Consider the following 6,000-nt stretch of genomic DNA (forward strand, 5'->3'; position numbering starts at 1 on the left):
AAATTGCCTAAATTCTCTGCCCTCCTGCCAGCTTTTAAAGGTGACGGGGTGGGCCAAGGTTGGATCCAGTTCCCTGCCTGGAGGAGGAGGAGGAATATTTTCAGTGGTGCTTTTAGGATGGGACTCTGGCTTTATCGACTAATGTTTTCTGTGTTTGTAATGTGATGCAGTTCCCACCAAAACACGAATCAAGGTGTCACAATCGCTGTAGACAGAGTCAACGTGATAGGAATGACACACAGCTGCGGACATTCCAGCTGTTCCCTCCTCCCCCCCACCCCATATTATAACAATGTTGGCAGCCACTTCGAATGAGAACCACCACATCTGGGCCCGATTCTATCATCAACCAATGTTCACCTCCCCCACACACATACACACCCACACCCGTAAATAAGAACATAAGAAATAGGAGCAGGAGTAGGCCATTTGGCCCTTTAAGACTGCTCCACCATTCAATAAGATCATGGCTGATCTTCTACCTCATCTCCACTTTCCTGCGCTATTCCCATATCCCTTGATTCCCTTAATATTCAAAAATCTATCGATCTCTGTCTTGAATATACTCAACGACTGAGCCTCCACAGCCCTCTGGGGTAGAGAATTCCAAAGATTCACCACCCTCCGTGTGAAGAAATTTCTCCTCATCTCAGTCCTAAATGGCCGACCCCTTATTCTGAGACTGTGACCCCTGGTTCTAGACTCCCCAGCCAGGGGAAACATCCTCCCTTCATCTACCCTGTCAAGCCCTGTAAGAATTTTGTATGTTTCAATGAGATCACCTCTCATTTTTCTAAACTTCTGAGAATATAGGCCTAGTCTAGTGAATCTCTCCTTATAGGACAATCCCCTCATCCCAGGAACCAGTCTGGTGAACCTTCGTTGCACTCCCTCTATGACAAGTATATCCTTCCTTAGGTAAGGGGACCAAAACTGTACACAGTGCTCCAGGTGTGGTCTCACCAGGGCCCTATATAGTTGCAGTAAGACGTCTTTACTCTTACACTCAAATCCTCTTGTAATAAAGGCCGACATACCATTTGCTTTCCTAATTGCTTGCTGTACCTGCATGTTAACTTTCAGTGATTCGTGTACAAGGACACCCAAGTCCCTCTGAGCACCAACATTTCCCAATCTCTCACCACTTTAAAAAATATTCTGCTTTTCTATTTTTCCTACCAAAGTGGATAACTTCACATTTCTCCACATTATATTCCATTTGCCATGTTCTTGCCCACTCACTTAGCCTGTCTATATCCCTTTGAAGCCTCCTTGCATCCTCCTCACAACTTACATTCCTTCCCAGCTTTGTATCATCGGCAAACTTGGATATATTACATTTGGTCCCCTCATCCAAATAATTGATGTAGATTGTGAATAGCTGAGGTCCGAGCACTGATCCTTGCGGTACCCCACTAGTTACAGCCTGCCAACCCGAAAATGACCCGTTTATTCCTACTCTCTGTTTTCTGTCCGTTAACCAATCCTCAATCCATGCCTGTATGTTACCCTCAATTCCATTATCCCTAATTTAGTTTAATAACCTCTTGTGTAGCACCTTATTGAATGCCTTTTGAAAATCCAAATACACCACATCCACTGATTCTCCCTTATCTATTCTGCTAGTTATAACCTCAAAAAATTCTAACAGATTTGTCAAACACAATTTCCCTTTCATAAATCCGTGTTGATTTTGCCCAATCCTATTATTATTTTCTAAGTGCCCTGTTACCACATCCTTAATAATAGAATCTAGCATTTTCCCTAATACTGATGTCAGGCTAACTGGTCTGTAGTTCCCCATTTTCTCTCTCCCTCCTTTCTTAAATAGTGGGGTTACATTTGCTACCTTCCAATCCGTGAGAACCGTTCTAGAATCTATGGAATTTTGGAAAATGACAACCAATGCATCCACTATCTCTATAGCCACCTCTTTCAAAACTCTAGGATGTAGGCCATCAGGTCCAGGGGATTTATTGACTTTCAGTCCCATTAATTTCTCCAGTACTTTTTTTTACTAATACTAATTTCTTTCAGTTCCTCATTCTCGCTGGGCACTTGGGGGGTAAAATTCAGTTGTTTGCGCCTCCCATTAGCGCCTTAAGAGGGCGCTAATGGGGCACGGCGATGTTTGCGTCACTCGCGAAATTAACTAGACATTTTGCGGTGGCGCTAAACACTACCGCCACGATCTCCTGCGCCGGCAGATTGTGATGCCAGTCGAGTGCGCAACGCCCCGTTAGCACCCCGGACCGGATATTGAGTGGCGCCCCCCTGCCTTACCGCCTGCCGCTAGCAATGACAGGTTGAGGGGAGCATTATGCTGTCAGAAAGGGACTATGGGAGCGCTATTTAAAGGCGGCCGCTTCCTGCCTTTTTTAGTCGGTGACATTTTTGCACCACGCATTCTGAGAGAGAGAGAGAGAGAGAGACTTCTGGAGAGATTCAACACTGTGCGAAGGAGTTTTGAGTACTGAGCAGCACTTTGCAGGTTTACTTTGATTTGCCTTTCCTTGCTTCGCCAGCGCTCTGAGGTAGCGCCTCGCTCCTCGGCCTTTGCGCCTTAAGACAGGTGTGAAGCGCCTGATTTAGCGTTGCAATCACCTCCAGGAGCGATAAAAGCCAAGTTTGCTGTCGGAGGCAATAATTAGCGGCAGGCGCTGAACTTTGCGCACGGCCGATAATGGCGCCCCAAACGGGGCGATACTGAATTTTTCCCCCTTGGTTCTCCACTATTTCTGGAAAGTTTTTTGTGTCTCATTTCATGAAGACAGACACAAAGTATTTGTTTGATTTCTCTGCCATTTCCTTATTCCCCATTATAATTTCTCCTGTCTCAGCCTGTAAGAGACCCACTTTTACTTTTGCTAATCTTTTCCATTTTACATACCTTTAGAAGCTTATACAATCTTTTTTTATGTCTCTCGCTGGTTTACTCTCATTCTATTTTCCCTTTTCTCATCAATTTTTTGGTCCTCCTTTGCTGAATTCTAAAATCCTCCCAATCCTCAGGCTTACTATTCTTTTTGGCAACATTGTAAACCTCTTCCTTTGATCTAATACTGTCTTTAACTTCTGTTAGCCATGGTTGGACCACTTTTCCTTAAAGGAATGTATATTTGTTGTAAATTATGTATTAATTCTTTAAATGTTAGCCATTGATTCTCTACCGCCATACCTTTTAATGTAGTTTCCCAATCTACCTCAGCCAACTCGCCCCTCATACCTACGTAGTTTGCTTTGTTTAGATTTAAGACCCTAGTTTCGGATTTAACTAAATCACTTTCAAACTCAATATAAAATTCTATCATATTATGGTCACTCTTCCCTAAAGGCCCCTTTACTACAAGGTTATTAATTAACCCTTTCTCATTGCATACATATGTACACACTGACACAGATGTACACACTCATACACATACACACACCCACACACTCACACACATACATGTACCCACATCCTTACACACTCACACACATACATGCACACCCACACATACACACACAGCACACTCATGCATGTAGACACACACACAGATGTATACACTCACACACCCACACACACAACCCCCCCACACACACACACAGATATACACACACACACAGATGTACACACACTTCCACACACACACACTCACACACACACACACACACCCACACACTCACTCAAACAGGGATAGCAATCAGGAGCAAGAAGTTGGGCCCCTGTTGATGATTTCACTTTGGGGCAATGATACCAGTTCTACTGCCATCCTAGCTAACACCAGCCAATTCAGCAGGGACCAGGAACTAAATATAGGATCCTGCTGTACTGTTTACCTCAGTACCACACTGGTCACTGAGGCATTAGCATTTAAATAACTTTTTGACACAAATTCAGAATGTTTATTACCTAGTGGTACCCCTTTTATATAAGCAAAAACACTAGGCTGTAGAATAAACTAGACAGAGTACATCAGCAAATACTGAATCTAAATAATGAAATGGCACACACCCAGCAGTTATAAGCTCAACCTACCTGAACGTCAGTTAACCGAATGGATTCTGGCAGACAATCAACTTAAATAGTCCACGGAATCCAATACGATTGGTTCTGATGTCGAGTCTTTGAATTATGTTTTGAATAAAGGACCAATGATAGACTGACGGAACAGTTCTGGTCATTTGCATATCACAAAATGCTTACCTTTTGTTCAGGTTGGTGGGCTTTAAATGAAGACAGTTAAAGCGCGTCAAGGGCAGGCAGGTAAAGTGGGCTCAGGACAGACAGATCATGGGCAGACAGTGATACCGGAGCGAGGGCAGACAGTGACACCGGAGCGAGGGCAGACAGTGACACCGGAGCGAGGGCAGACAGTGACACCGGATTGAAAGCAGACCAGGAAACCGGATTGAGGGCACTTACATGATGTGCTAATGGGATTGTGATGTCATATTGGGTTTAACCACAGGTTTTCTGTGGGTGTGTCTGGTGGGGAGATGTGGGGGGGGGGGGAGCGTGTGTCGGGAGGGAGGTGTGTGTGTTTGGGAGTGTGCATGTTAGCAAGGGGTGTGTGTAGAACAATGTGTGTGTTGGAGTTTGTGTGGTTGGAGGTGTGTCTTGGGAGGTGTGTGTGTGTTGGTCGGGGTGTGTGGTGAGAGTGTGACAGGAGTGTTGGGTTGTAGGGGTGTGTGTGTTGGCAGGGGGTGTGGGGGGGGGTGTGGGGTGTGTGTTGGGGGTGGGGTGTGTGTTGGGGTGTGTGTGTTGGCAGGGGGTGTGGGGGGGGTGTGGGGTGTCTGTTGGGGGTGGGGTGTGTGTTGGGGGGGTGTGTGTGTTGGCGGGGGGTGTGGGGGGGTGTGGGGGCGGGGTGTGTGTTGGGGGGTGGCTGTTGGGGGTGGGGTGTGTGTGCTGGCAGGTGGTGTGGGGGTGTGTGTGTTGGGTGTGTGTTGGGGTGGGATGTGTGTGCTGGCGGGGGGTGTGGGGGGCTGTGGGGGCGGGGTGTGTGTTGGGGGGGTGGGTGTTGGGAGAGGAGTATGGAATTTGAGTTGGGAAGGGTATCTGTTGGCCGGTATGGGGGGAGGGGGCAGTAAAAGTTTTAAAATACCGCCTGTTGCAGTCTGCCATCAATATAGCAAGACTACATAAAGAAGGAGTGAATATTGTTGTAATAATTGTGTAGCAAATATAGGAAGTCAGGGTCTCTTGAATGCTGCACCTTACATAAAATAGGATTTATAAAAACAATAATTTTCAATATTCTTTGCTCTTCTCCTGAAGGTGTCCCATGTTGGGATACAGTTCCCTCCTCTCCTGAAGGTGTCCCATTCTGGGATACCGTTCTCTCCTCTCCTGAAGGTGTCCCATGTTGGGATATAGTTCCCTCCTCTCCTGAAGGTGTCCCATGTTGGGATACAGTTCCCTCCTCTCCTGAAGGTGTCCCATGTTGGATACAGTTCCCTCCTCTCCTGAAGGTGTCCCATGTTGGGATACAGTTCCCTCCTCTCCTGAAGGTGTCCCATGTAGAGATACAGTTTCCTCCTCTCCTGAAGGTGTCCCATGTTGGATATAGTTCCCTCCTCTCCTGAAGGTGTCCCACGTTGGGATACAGTTCCCCCCTCTCCTGAAGGTGTCCCATGTTGGGATACAGTTCCCCCCTCTCCTGAAGGTGTCCCATGTTGGGATACAGTTCCCCCCCTCTCCTGAAGGTGTCCCATGTTGGGATACGGTTCCCTCCTCTCCTGAAGGTGTCCCATGTTGGGATACAGGATACAGTTCCCTCCTCTCCTGAAGGTGTCCCATGTTGGGATACAGTTCCCCCCTCTCCTGAAGGTGTCCCATGTTGGGATACAGTTCCCCTCTCTCCTGAAGGTGTCCCATGTTGGATACCGTTCCCTCCTCTCCTGAAGGTGTCCCATGTTGGGATACAGTTCCCCCCTCTCCTGAAGGTGTCCCATGTTGGGATACAGTTCCCCCCTCTCCTGAAGGTGTCCCATGTTGGGATACAGTTCCCTCCTCTCCTG

The 6,000-nt window shown here is 46.9% G+C and overlaps 1 protein-coding gene across 1 annotated transcript in view; it reads right to left on the reverse strand.

The window, feature by feature from the left end:
- The window catches only part of LOC147101480 (zinc-binding protein A33-like), a 150,869-nt gene extending 146,502 nt beyond the window's left edge, over positions 1-4,367 (reverse strand). Inside the window, exon 1 of the mRNA XM_085966625.1 lies at positions 4,187-4,367. The gene's annotated coding sequence lies outside the window, so the exon portion shown is untranslated. The remainder of the gene's footprint in view (positions 1-4,186) is intronic.
- Between the last annotated feature and the right edge of the window lie 1,633 nt (positions 4,368-6,000).

The sequence above is a fragment of the Somniosus microcephalus genome, chromosome 24, assembly GCF_052327205.1.
Source record: "Somniosus microcephalus isolate GS21.2 chromosome 24, FLI_Smic_1.0, whole genome shotgun sequence".
NCBI lineage: Eukaryota > Metazoa > Chordata > Chondrichthyes > Squaliformes > Somniosidae > Somniosus > Somniosus microcephalus.